The 13,678-nt window shown below is 38.8% G+C and overlaps 1 protein-coding gene across 6 annotated transcripts in view; it reads left to right on the top strand.

The window, feature by feature from the left end:
• ZFYVE28 (zinc finger FYVE-type containing 28) overlaps nt 1-13,678 on the top strand; it is a 145,628-nt gene that overhangs the window by 10,499 nt on the left and 121,451 nt on the right. Inside the window, exon 1 of one of the 6 annotated variants that reach the window (XM_052682005.1) lies at nt 7,463-7,494. The exons of the other annotated variants lie outside the window; for them this stretch is intronic. The gene's annotated coding sequence lies outside the window, so the exon portion shown is untranslated. Of the gene's footprint in view, nt 1-7,462; nt 7,495-13,678 lie in introns of those variants that run through there. 6 annotated transcript variants of the gene reach the window in all.

The following is a 13,678-nucleotide window of genomic DNA, read 5'->3' as shown; positions in this document are numbered from 1 at the left end:
CTCCCCCTGGTGGTAAACCCTCTGGAATGTGTCAGCAAAGCTGCTGGGCAAGAAAGTTTACTTCTGCTGAAGCTTTTTGGTTATTTGGGATGGGGGAAGAGTGTCTGCCAATTCAATAGCAGCTATCCAGCAGTCGGAAGTGCAGTTTTGAGATGGGGTACCTTACTGAAAGATGTTGCATCTTGTTTGGTTTGTGGAGAGGGGAAAAAAAAATATGTGATCAACACTGTATAATAAAGTAGGAATTAGAACTGCCATTTAAATGCTGGCATCTGAGATGTAGAGGTTTTGCAGCATTGGATGAAAGCACTGTCAGTAATGATTAAACTCAAACTTTGAACCTCTTTGCTGCAAACTCTTGCTAGAATATGAGTCAGTTTATAGCCACTCCAGATCACAAGTCTGGTTACTTAACTCTGCTACTATATACTGTTTATGACTCCTTTCTTTTACTGCTTATTAGGCAATTTTTCTGTTGTAATGACAAATTTTTTGTAAAGTACTATCATGATTGTCAAATATATTTGTGCAGCAGTGATCCTCTAGAGCAACAGAAGTATTCACTCATCTATTTCAGCATTCAAAATATATGAACGCAGTATAATATATGCCTATAAAAATATTGGTGGTGTTCTTGTGAATTTTAAGTTGTCTGAAAACAGTAGTGCTGCTGCTGAGAGGGCAGGGTTATGGCTAGCCCAGTGCTTTATAGGCTGCTGGCTCTGTGTGAGGAATGGGGTGGTCGTGTTCTGCACTGGATCACTTCCTGACACAGTTGGAGCCAAATATCATTTGTTTACAGGAATTTGCAGAATGTGTTGTCAGCTTCATTGGTGGAGGAGCAGCAGAATCACCTCTTTTTTTTTTTTTTTTGTGGCAACAAGGTCTTTGTATTACCTTGTACAGACCGTGAATTTGTATCTTCAGTCTTTTGTATTTTACATCCTATATTACCAACAAGTAGTGGTAGAATGAAATCTGTAATCTGAAGAAAGATGTACTGATGTCTCTAGTTCCAATAGCACCTGTTGTATTGCTCCTTTTGCATGGAACATGGTGACTTGTATATTGAGGGAGCAGTGTGAAACCATGGTGAAGTGATGTGGAACTAAAAGAGTTGGACTTGTGATTCAATTCCTTATTGCAAAACATGGGCTCACCTTAAGTTATTTTTAGGTGACTTAGGTACAGACCACGTATAAATGTTAATGTAGGTAATACTGTGGTGACAAAGGCACAAAGCTACAGAAGCAGCAAGCTATGAAAGGATGGGCTTTTTGCATAGTTGAACTGCTGGACGCTTCGAGCTAGCTGTGCTTTTAAACAGGGATTGTGAAGGCATTGAAGTATTCGGTTAATGCTGTATTGTCTGTTTGGCATATCTGTTTTCTGCTTCAAGTTAATTGTATGAATTGTCAAACTTAGGACTCACTAATTTGGAGTTTGGAGCCAGTATAGTGACAGATCAGCCACATTCAACATTTTTAATTAATTTCCAAGTCTTTAAAAGCATCTCCTCTATTTAATTTTCATCAGCTGGTTCACTATTAATATATTTAATAGCAGTATTGTCAGCTAATGTAATTTTTTCCACTTTGCTCTTACTGGAATAAGGATTAATGGAACTGTAAGGATGAGTACAAGTACAATAATTTTAGATGAAAAGAAGTTTATCTTCATTTTGCTTGCTTGAATGGCAGCAAGTAAAAGTTTGCAGTGCTAAATACAAATGTAATATATGGGGTATGCAGAGGCCATATTTTTACTTTGTGCTCACCCCCTCTCCTTCGTCAAGTGTGGAGTACTGTCTTCACAGCTTACTTCGGTCTGCATTGTGTGCTTTATCTTCTTGCTCAATGGCCTGATCAGTGAAGAGTTTTGCTCTTTTTGAGAAGCTACTTTCAAAGCAACAATTTTCTTCGAAGAAGGATGTTTTCTTAACGGACTTGGAGAATGTTTCCTTAAGCAAATTGGATTATGATATTGCAGTGTGTGCTTCCATGTCTCTGTTCCCTCTTTCCCCACTGCTCAGTCTGTTAGATCAATGTGGAACAATTAAGTCCTTGACATATCAGGAGCTAGAAAAAAGGTGGCAAACTGTCTGTCTCCTAGGTTTTTTTTTTTCCCCACATGGAAAACCTTTTGTTGAGGATAAAATAAGTTTTCTGATTTGTGCCACTTTTCTTTGTGGATTATTTACAGGGAGTTGGGGAAGTCTGATCTTACTCTGCCTTCAAAATTATTTTTAGGGCATTATTTCCAAATTCTAGTTAGGTCTGAAGAATTCATGAGAGATGTGCTGAGGAATATGGGGATTGAGTAGGAATTGGCTATGAGCAGTGTTGGAGCACCCTCTGCAGCCTCTTAGTTTTTAAATGAGCTTTATATATTTCTGATGATAGCTTAATGGTATGAATATAACAAAAAAACCCAACAAGAATCCAGGTGCTTTATGGGCCCTACTACTCTATGGGCCCATCCAAGAACAATGGCAGATTCTTAGTGAAAATAATTAATTAGCATATTTTAGACCTTTTATGTCTAGAACCCTAGTGTTTTAGCCCCCTGGTGTCCTAGCATATCTCTCTTGGCAAGAAAATCCCCAGCAGCTTTTGTACATTCACTGCAGTTCAGGCTGAAAAGTAAATACTGCATCCAGTGGAAATTGCATGAGAATTAGTTCTGTATGATGGACAAATTGTAATGCCATTAAATACACTGGGGAGAAAAGCTTAAGAATTTGCTTTTTTGAGGGCTAGTTTACTGCCTTCTGATCACAGTTGTCCCAGGATTTGGTAACCAGTGAATCATATGAGCTGCACATTCAGCAACAGACTAATCTGATGTCATACTGGGACATGGGTTCAGGTCAGGTTGGCAAAGAGCATGGCCAAATGCACTGCCACTGCTATGGCCTTCCTGGAAACATCTGGGTTTCTTCTAATCTGCTGCTGAACAGCCTGACCCTGTTTAATTTATGAGCCAACCTAGCTGGGCTGAAGAACAATGTGCAGTCTTTATTGCCTTACGAGACAACTGAGCTGCAAAGTCCTTGTGATTTGTTTTCATAGGGAAATGCTATTTTGAATGTACAACTGCAATTTAATTTTTTTTTCTGTAATATCTTATTAAATTGGTGACGCTGTGTGAAACCTCCTTTGTTACTTCAGTATCTTTAAAGGATTGGTACAGAATAGTGTAATGGTATCAAGTAATCAATTATGTGGATTTTTTTCTTTTATGTCTGTGCAGAATTGCCTTGCTTTGATGATGCTATTACATCAAAGCTTTTTGTACATTGTAATTGTAAATAGATTTACAATTGGGCTCTGAGCAAGCATCGGAGAATTGCAGAAGGGATGAGGCTGGAAGGGACCTATGCAGACTGCGTGTTGCACCTCCTGTGCTCAAAGCAGGATTCTCAGGCCAATGTCCAGTGGTCTTGATCTGTTTCCAAAAATGCAGACTCCCCAACTTCTTCTCTGGGCAGTCAGTTCCAGTAGATGATCTACTGGCTCCTGGTTGGGTTGGCTTCAGGGCCTTATCCCGTGGGATTCTTCTATGCCAGGCCCTGAAAAGGCTGAATTTTGTGACATCTGAGGATGGTTTTTACCACTTTGGACAATCTATTGCTCTTCCCTTGTAGTTGGGTCCTTTCTGACTCAAAATGCCAATCATTTTTTCCTGCAGATTAATTTAGCTTCTTTCTTTTCTGAGCCTGAATGAGTGTGGAAGAAGTCATCTTTCTTTTAACTCTTTACATATGGGAATGTTGTTGTTATGGTGGGTTTTTTTTTTTGTTTTTTTTTTTTTAGTTCTTTGTCCTCAACATCTATAAGCTGTATTTTTGGAAAACTCTTATTCTTGTTTCTTTTTGCTCTTTTTCCAGTTGGAGATGTAGATCTTACAAAAAGGTTGGTGGCCAGTTCTTTGACTAGGTAAACAGGAGTGCCATGCAGACTGGACTGCACTTCTAGTGGTTATGTGTGATCCTGGTTTTATCAGTGTTATGACATTGACTTCTACTCAGTTTATGATCTGTAGTAATTAGTTGATTCTGCTTTGAATTGCTCATTCATTGGGACCTATTTTTCTTGAGTACTGCTTTCTTGGTTCATTTCTGTTAGACCTGAGCTTGTCAGCTGATGAGTGAGTACTTCAGTGTTCCCATTGCTTTCCCCAGCTTTGCGTATAGTATTTGTTGAAACCCTTGCTGGGCTGACTCAGCCTGTATGAAGATGGTGTAGGGTTTTTTGAGGACTGAACTGACCTCATTTCCACTCTAGTTCCTTCACCTTAGCATTTTTTTTAGTTTGAAGCGTAAGAGCTGACTAGCAGCCAGCCTAGTATGTTGGAGTGAGGGAGGAAGATTCTGGAGAAATGGGATTTCTATTGACAACAGCAAGTCATTACAGTTCATCTGTAAAATGGAGTCAGTTTATTGTAATGTAAATTCTGTTCCTGCTTTGGAAAGCATTTTTCATGCCTTAATGCAATTCAAGTGGACTATAACCACACTTAATTATTTTCTTAAATTGTACAGAGCCAGACCCATGACAGAATTTGAAACGTACTCAGACTTTAATAGCCTACAGTATATACACAAGCACTTAAGCAGACTTTTATTTCTATCTGGATTGTTTCTTTAGTTTGTTAATAGTGTCACATGAGACTATGAGTGACTAAGAGTGTGAAGAGTTCTAGTAAGGCAAAAGAGGTCCCTTCTCTGTGTTCACTAGACCAGACTAAGGCAATGCAACAGTCATGAAGTTGCAATTGAAATTGTTTCAATTTGTCCTTAATATAAGAAAATAATGTTAATAGCACAATAATACATTGGCCTTTTAAATCTTACAAACTTAGAATTTCATAATTGTACCAGCCTTTCCCATCTTATATCTTCCTAAGTGTTGCCTTAGGCTGAGTTTTCCATATTTCTTTGAATCCTTTTCCCTTCCTCATCCCTTTTGCTTTTGGCTTGAGACAAATGAAGATCCTGGGAGATGCCATAAATAAGCATGAAGTAATCAAGGCTATTGAAGGGCTTGCAGCCCAGAAAGCCAACCGTATCCTGGGTTGCATCAAAAGAAGCATGACCCAGCACGTTGAGGGAGGTGATCCTGCCCCCTACTCAGCTTGGACCTCACTTGGAGGACTGTGTTCAGTTCTGGGGTCACCAACACGAGAATGATTTGAAGCTGCAGGATTGGATCCAGAGGAGAGCCATGAAGATGATCAGAGGACTGGAGCACCTCCCCCATGAGGACAGACTGAGAGAGTTGGGCTCTTCAGCCTAGAGAAGAGAAGGCTCTGGGGGGGACATTATAGTGGCCTTCTAGTACCTGAGGAACTTAAACTAAAGCTGGGGAGGGACTACTTATAATGATTATATTGCTGTTTTACTTTGTGGTCTTCTTTGACTTCTGCAGTATCTATTTGTGGCATCCTGGAATGTTTCTTTTTGTGTGATGTTGAATTAAGTATTTTTTGAAGTCTCTTCAAGAAAAACTTCAGGTTTAAAGTATGGCTTTCCTTTTATAATGAAATTGGCCAGGAGTCCAAGGTGTAGCTCTTGATTTTTAAGTATTGTGGTAGCAAATGAATGAAGAGGGTGTGCAAGACCCCAGCAGCTTCTTAGGTAGCTCGTTGAGTGTTCACTTGTTGAGCAGAAGAGAGCCTGGGTCAGGGTGGCTGCTGCTGTGTGTTGAATGTGTGTCGCTGCCTTAAAATTCCTTATTTTGAAAGCCTACAGTGCTTGGGAACAAACCTACGCTGACTTGTTTTTTTTTTTTTTTTTGTCAAAGGACAGCTTTAGCCTATGCAGCTGGGCTGCTCCCTAAATCAAGGATGGAAAAGATGATTCTGCAGCTACTCTGTAGGTAGTTTTTTGTGTTGTTTGCCACCTGGAAGAGCTGCTGTTCTCTTGTGCTCGTGGCTGCCTGTAAAGCTGGGCAGATGTCATTCCTGCATATCTGTGCCTGCTTCTGCTTGAGCTCCAGAGGTGAGCTGTGGAATTGACTGCTAGCTGTTATTGTATATATATAAGTACTGTTATTTTCTCCATTAGAGGCACTTTCAGTTCTTGTAAATAAAACAATTGTTGGTCAAATATCTTAGAGGTTTTGAAGAATAGAGATGAATCATAGTAATCAATGTGTTTGTATATGCTATGTTGGATTCCTCCAGTTTCTGACCTTTCCTTATGTCATGTTCTTCCACAAGAAAAATTTCAAATAAGCCTGAAAGACACTGAAGGGCATCCACAATACTGATAGTCTTCTGACTTTACTCTTTTATCTATTGAATACAGCATTGGCCACTTTGAGTCTTTGTTTTAAAGGCTATATGGTTTCCAAGAACAAAAGAAGTTCATGGGAAAACTTTTTATTTTTAGTAGAATTTGCCAAAACTTGGTTTATGCTCAGTTGTTTTCATCTAGCTTTTGCAAATAGTGTTTTCACTGGTTCCAGAATGCTGCTAGTGGAGTGACTGCCTGAAGTCCAATTACTGTCTTAGGAAATTCACACTGGTTATGGCATTTTTCTGTTTGAAGAGTGGAAAATATTGTATCTATTTAAGATAACTTACTGGTTTAGTTGAATAGGTAGAAGAAAATAGGAGGATTAGAAGCTTGTTTTTTAAACATAACACTTTCAATGTATTCTGGCATTAAAGTTTGCAGGTATTAATAGGCATGATTTTGTTGGTAGCTTTGTCGTGTTTGCAGAGAAACTTGAAGAAAGGATTGTTGTCTTTTTCTCTCTTTATGCATGGCTCCTCATTTCCTCCCCCCCCTTCCCCCCAGGAAAAAAAAAAAAAGCTTTGTGAGTTTCTTAATGCTAGGAACAAGCCCAAATAACTTATTTGAGAAAGATAGTTGGAGCTGTCAGGCTGCATTTAGCATGATCTGTTGTCGTCTCTCAGAGCTGTCAGCAAGAGAGGGATCACTGTAGCGTAGCATTATAGCATGACTGTGGGGTCGATGTGGGTTCAAGTAGTCACTAGGATTTTGCTAGCCTTTTCTTGGCATTTCTAATCCTTTGTACCTTCAGTTTCATTGCCTGTGTCAGTTCAACTAAAGCTCATAAGGGTTTGATAATCTTATGCTTACCCTTTGGTATCATCTGTGCAGTTGGACGTCAAGTAGCAGAGATGTGGCCACCTCAAAACTCTGGCAAAATTTCAGTCTTTTCCTAAAAGTGAAGCGGCCTGAGGTTTTCTTGATTATCAAGTCCTGCTTAAAGTAAGTAATAATATTTCACTGCTGTAGCTTGAAGTAAAGCAACTCTTCCTGGGTGTGGCAGAAATGCTATTCACAGCTTGAATCAGTGATTGAGCACCTGGTGGGAAGGCAGGGCCAACCCTGGGGAGCTCAGCTGCAAGCAATGCACCTGAGTGACTGGAAGGGGTGTAGCAAGGATCCTCATTTAAGGGTTGGTAGTGGAGGCAAGGGTATCTTGCTGGAGCCCTCTATGTACCTGAAGCCTTTCAAAGGTTAGCAGATTATTTCCTTTGCTTCTGTGCATGTGGCTATTGCATTTGAGCAAGTCATCACTTGCTGCAGCCTGGGACTTCACTACTTTGCTGTCATTTCTTTGCTTTCAGTTGTGTTACACTGGGGAACGAGTCAAATTATGCAGTTGCTGCCAGATTAGCCTGTGTTGTATCCCCATTGTCCACTTTTCTGAACATCAGCAGTATTTGAGCTTTAACTGATATTTCTAGCAGCTTTGTATGAACAATTGGTGAACTTGAGCAGAAAGCCTTATGAGAATGGGATGTGAAGCTTGAACCCTGAGGCCCCTTTTGACCCCAGCTGTCCTGTGACTGTGTAGTTGTATGGTAAGGCAGAGCCCTCTTTTTGCCACATGAAAAATGCAGAAGTTTGCCTTTTTATATTGGAATTAATCTGATTATATTGTATTAATCTGAACTTTGAATACCCATAGGTGTTCTTTCACTTCTGCTTTTCCCTTGAAAAAAATTTGGGCATAGTATAGTCCTGTGGTTTATGTTGTTGGCTTTCTTTTCCTCCCTCCTTCAGAGTTGCTTTTTGTACACCTTGTTCAGAAGCTGAATTTTCTGAACTGCTTAAGAGGAATCAAGTCAGCCCTTCTTGATAGATTCATTTTGTTGAGGAATTGTTCTTTTCCTTTCCCGCAACAAGGAGAGGTTTGCCATTGTCAACAGAAGCTTAGTTGCCACCAGTGGAGTTACCTTGTTCATGCACATGAGGTCACTGAAAGAGCTGGGTGTACATCTCCATCTTGGGAATATTTTTTTTTAATCACAAATATTAATGAAAAAAGCCATGTAACTGGTATAATGTTAGGGGTATGTCTTTAGATAAGTCAGCCTTCATTTTAAGAAGTTTATTTTCTTAGTGTTGTTGTTAACAGATGAAAAACTTCTGTTGGAGCAGCTTGGAGATTAGTATCTTGTATGTCTCTTATTCTACCTGTTGGGCAAGCAGTTTAATAATATTGGAAGAAATTATTTGTGAAAGAATCATGTTAGCCACTTGCTGTTATTGCTTTTAAAATCCAACTTGTCATGCTATACCACAACTATTTTTTGATAAGCAGGAAACTATCAAGAAATAACTGGAAAGTGAGGCTGGAGAGATTTTCTCTAGTCACCTGGTTATTTCTCTGCTCAGAGCTGGGCAGATGTCCAAATTAAATCTCATTCCAAATTAGGTTGGGTTGCTTAGGTTGCATCCATTGACTTATAATTTTAGTTATTGGGTGGATGGAGTAATTACTGTAAATGTGTTTTAAACATATATAAATATAATAAGGATGTGAATGCATGTGAAGTAGTTTTTGTCTTGAACTTCTTGATTTTTGACACCTACTTTTCTCTCTACCTTGATAATGTTCTCCATAGGGACAAATTGCTCAGTGTACAGATACTAATTTGGGGGAGAGCAGAAGTCTAATACAGTTATTGGGGGCAGGAGAAGAGGCCTTTTTTTGTGGCTTAGGAAGTCTCCTCCTAGCTCCCTGCCTGCCTGAAGAAGCGATGTGTGGGGCTGCAGTGTGGTGGTGAGACAGTAAATATGAGCAAAAGCTCATAGAGGTGTGAATGGAAAATAGATCTTCTGTCTGGTATTACTCCCGAGGTCCTGTATTTCTGTATTGAGAGCTTAGCTCAGATTTTGAGACTGGGGATGACTGAGAATAGGTCAGAAAAAATTTCCCTGTGGTGTGCAGAACGATTTAGAAGCTGAGATTGGAGTGACATCCTAGTCCTTTTCCAAGTCAATGGAAATTGTATTGCTTGCTTCACAGGAAGCAAAACTTCCTATCCAGCTTTTGGAAGGCATTATCTGGTCTAAGACTTTCAGACAGAGTTTTTTGGTGTGGGTTTTTTCCCTTAAATTTTTTTCTCCAAAGTGACTAGGAGAAGGTAAGTGACTGTACTGTCTGGAAGTGTGGTTACATGTCCCATTAGTTACTTCTGTTTTCTTCTACTGGGACATAGAAATGTCAGTGTCTTAGTTAGTGTTTATTTTATTTAATTTAGATTTTTACAGAAAGAGCAATTGATGTGACCTACCTGCCTTGGGACAGAACTGTTCTGGGTAGCCTTTCTGTCAAATATTATGTCCCTAACACAAGTCATAGGAGATTTGGTGCAGCCAATGCAAGTATTGCATGACTTAGCAATTTCACAGCATCAGGCAGAGTTGCTGTGATGTGCAGAAACAATTTCCAAGCTGTGGGAATGAGACTGGAAAAGCTTCAGTTATTCTCAGTAGTGTTTTGTAACAACTGACTGCCCAAATCCTACTAGATAATCAGCCTCCACTGTAGTAATTACTTTATGAAGTCACTCAGCACACATCTGAAGTGGATGTGACTGTGTGTGTGTGATGACTGGACATGAAGTACTTCAGAAATAGTTCTGTATGTAACAGTATTTCTAATCAGATATTCGGATTATTTCCTTAGCAGCTGTAGCTTGTGTACTGTGGCTGAAAAAAAGTTGCCATCACAGTCCAGTCTGTACAAAGAAACTTAACTTTTGAAATGATACTGTTTTCAATGTCTAACATCAGTTTATGTAGGTTGCATATTCTACTTCTTCATGAATGTATCAAATAAAAAAAAACGCCCTCATTTTCTATTGCAATGGTAGTTCAACATGATTTCTCACTTCTTAGAGGAATTAGTGAAAAAACCACTATATATCCAATAGCACTTAAATGTAAGGGAATTGGGTAACCTTTGGAAACATAGCTGAAAACGTCCAGTCCTGTGATTTAGCACTCTTAAGTGCAGGTTTCAATAATCTTTATGAATGTGTTTTAACACAGTAGGTAGGAGCTTGAATATAGCAGTAGTATTTTTGCTGAATTCTGTTATTTGTACACTAAGAATGAACAGTTTTAAAACACCCTCATTGAAAATCAGTCAAATATAATTGGGGGTGGGTGTTTTGCTTCTGTTCTGTTGTATTTGAGATACTTCCAGCAGCTTAACAAGTGAATCTCTGCGTGAAGTTGTGTGAGTGTGGAATTGTACAGGTGGCAGCGGCTACAGGAAGGCAGGTGCAAATTTCTGTTGCTGCACTGGAGGCCTTATCTGGTTTGCATTTTCCTGCTTGTTTGCTTTAATGCTATCGATTCCCAGATGTAGAGATGGCTGTAGGGAATAACTGAATAAGCATCATAGCTTAGGTCATCATAGGTCATTTTCATACTGCATTGCATAGGTTGCTGAGAACAGAGTTAGTTAAAAACTAACGTTAATAAATGAACCTTAGCTGATGGTGTCAATGATTTCTACTGAGGTTCTTTCTTAGAAAGGTTTAGCTGAGCAGCAGATGGAGGCAAAGAGTATTCATTATGACAAACGATATCTTTTCTATTTTTTCTTTTCCCTTTTGTTTGAATAAGCAGTGTATATTTTTATAGCTGGCTAGGATCAAAGCATTGATACTTAACATGTACAGTGTAAAAGGCCAACTGCTGATAGGGCAGTTTGTGTGTTGCATTTTCTTATTTGCCGTGACATTTTTATGGTGAAGCTCAAAGAAATCAAAACTTCAATTCCCACTTAAATCCCTCACTATCAGTGGTGTTTTTCCATCACTGCTGTGCTTTGGAGAAATGAATCTGTAGCGTGTTGGTAACTCTTAGTTCTTCTACCCTTGCAGGCTGGTGCTGCTGAGACAGGTTGGTCTGACTATGGGCTTTGAAGTATTCCAAGCTTGTATTTAGAACTAAGCTATGTATCATGAGCACTAGGCAAGCTGGGAGATCTAGAGTACTTCATAACATTGAAGGTGTTTACCCAGTACATCTGAAAAAGAAAAACCTTTGTTCTTTATTAGAAATTAGTCTGTCTCTGTTATAACTGAACCCAGAGTAAGGCTCTCTATTCTGTTCTTCCTTCCACCTCCTCCCAGCTCTTACGGCAGTCAAAACTCCACAGAGCTTGAGTGTAGGCCAGACTGGGTTTTCAGAGACTTTTTGTTTTTTTCTTTGGAATCTGATGTATAGTTGAGGGTGGCTCTTGGAATGTGGCTGTGCAAGTAATCGTTCAATCTAAACTGTGTCTATTGCAAGTAGCTTTGGAGTTCAGAAATAGCAGAATGCTATTGGAAAAGCAAATTTGGATTCATTGGCAGAGCTTCTGTCACTTGACCACATCATGCTTCATGAAGTTTGAGACCAATTTAGACAAGATCACCCATGACTGAAGTTAGACTTTCCGCTCTGATATTGGAGGGGTTGCAGTATGCCTGGCATTCTCATGCATGCAGACTCTGTGGCTACCACCTACAGGTGACGTTGCTGTTTTATACAGATTATTGATGGAGTTTTATTGCTATTGGTGCCCATAAGTGGACAGTATATTACAAAAATAGCAAAGGGCTTTAAGGGTATATGACATCAACAGCTTTTCTTTGTAATACATAAATAACTATGGAATTGTCTCGTAGTTCAAGCAATAGTTTCAGAGAGTTGAAGAGTATGCTTCTTTCCAAAGGTAGCATGTTCTTCAGCAGCAGTGGTTTACGCTTGTTGGCTCTCTGTAACAAAAAGGTTAACTTAGTGCTTCAGTGTGGAAGGGTTCAACATGCTTCTGAATTTGCACATGAGATCAAAAACCAGAAATTCTTGAATGCTGCTGCTGACTCTCAGAACAGACTGAAGTACCTATAGGTGTGTTGCATAAAATCACCAACTCATTTATGGGAGTGGTGGCTGACTACTTTGGGAAGGTGGCTTAATAAAAATGCAAGCAAAATAGCCCCTGAGGAGGAGTCTCCGTTACAAAAATGTGTACTGAGTATTAGGAGGGAATTGTTCTTCTGAGTAAAGTTGGTAACAATTTTTCATGGAACTCAGTAGGAAAAAAAGTTAACATTGTTACAAAGTGAGCACTCTTTCCTTTATCCTCTCTGATTTTCTTCTTTCAAGTTTTCTGTGGTTATTGGGAATGTTTGCTTATCAGTGGTTGATGTTACAAAGGAAAGGTCTTGATTATTCAACTAGAACCACCGAAATCTTCTGCATCTTTATCAAAGCTCTTCTTATTTGGATCAGCTCGATTTCAAGGCAAACATTTGTTTTGGGGGACAAAGCCGCTTGCAACCTGTGTATTTCATTTCTAATGAAATAAATTATTATAATATTCATTGTTTCTTCTTTTTTTTTTTTTTCTTCTCCTGGATTTAAGGTCAGGTTATTTTTCAGTGCTTTGTGGAATGCATTCAGAAGATAATTAGTAACAATTTACTAATGAGCTATGTTTATATATGGCATTGTATACAGGAGCTGCGTGTGCCCTATGCAACAACTTGTGGAAGCTCTGTATTTCAGAGCACCTCTGAGCCTGTGCTTAGCAGGACTGCTTCACATGTGATAGACCGATTTCTGGCATAGTTTCAGATCTTTTTAAGCCTTAACAGACCTTCATTTGGAAAATGTCCAATTTACTTTGAAACATGTTTCTCTTAACTTTGATTTTAATCTGAAAAGCTGATATTTAACATAGGAAAATTAGTAAGAGATAAGGTGGATAGACTTAGAGATGATATTGGCAAAAGAATGAGAAAGATAAATGTTCAAATGTATTTATACCTAAGTTTCTCTGCACTTTCTAAGGAGGGATTATCCCAATCAAAAAGTGGTCAAGATAGGGGAGAAAGAATGGGGGAAATAAAGCATTCTAGCAAAATTGGAATGCCATGATAATCTGGGAAGCTAAGCAAGTGGCCGTGAGAGATTTGACTCTTTTCCAGTCTTAGGACTCAAAATGGAAGTTATTCTAAAGTTTTTGTTTCTTCATCTGTTAAACTGAGGAATTCTTGAACAAAAGGGGAGATATAGTAAAAATCTATGATGTTAATATTGTTTGAAGTATCAAATATTTATTTTTTAACTTAAGGTAAATTCCAGACACTTTTAATTTAGCTTGAATTAATGTTCTAGTTAGTACCTGCTTGAAGAGTTTGTGGCTACATGATTGGCTACAAGGTAATAAATTACAGTGGACAGGAATACAAACATTTGCAATTCCTTTTCCTCAGCGTATTTGGCCTCATGTGCTATCTTTCTAATATTGAAATTGTCTACATTCTTTTGTTTCTTAATTACAAAATTATTTACAAAATGAGCCACAGACCTTGTATGAGCCACTCCAAATATAACGTTAAATATAGA

This window comes from Tympanuchus pallidicinctus, unplaced genomic scaffold (genome assembly GCF_026119805.1).
Source record: "Tympanuchus pallidicinctus isolate F22 unplaced genomic scaffold, pur_lepc_1.0 scaffold2, whole genome shotgun sequence".
NCBI classification, from domain to species: Eukaryota; Metazoa; Chordata; class Aves; order Galliformes; family Phasianidae; genus Tympanuchus; species Tympanuchus pallidicinctus.
This window is presented reverse-complemented; position numbering and strand designations above follow the sequence as displayed.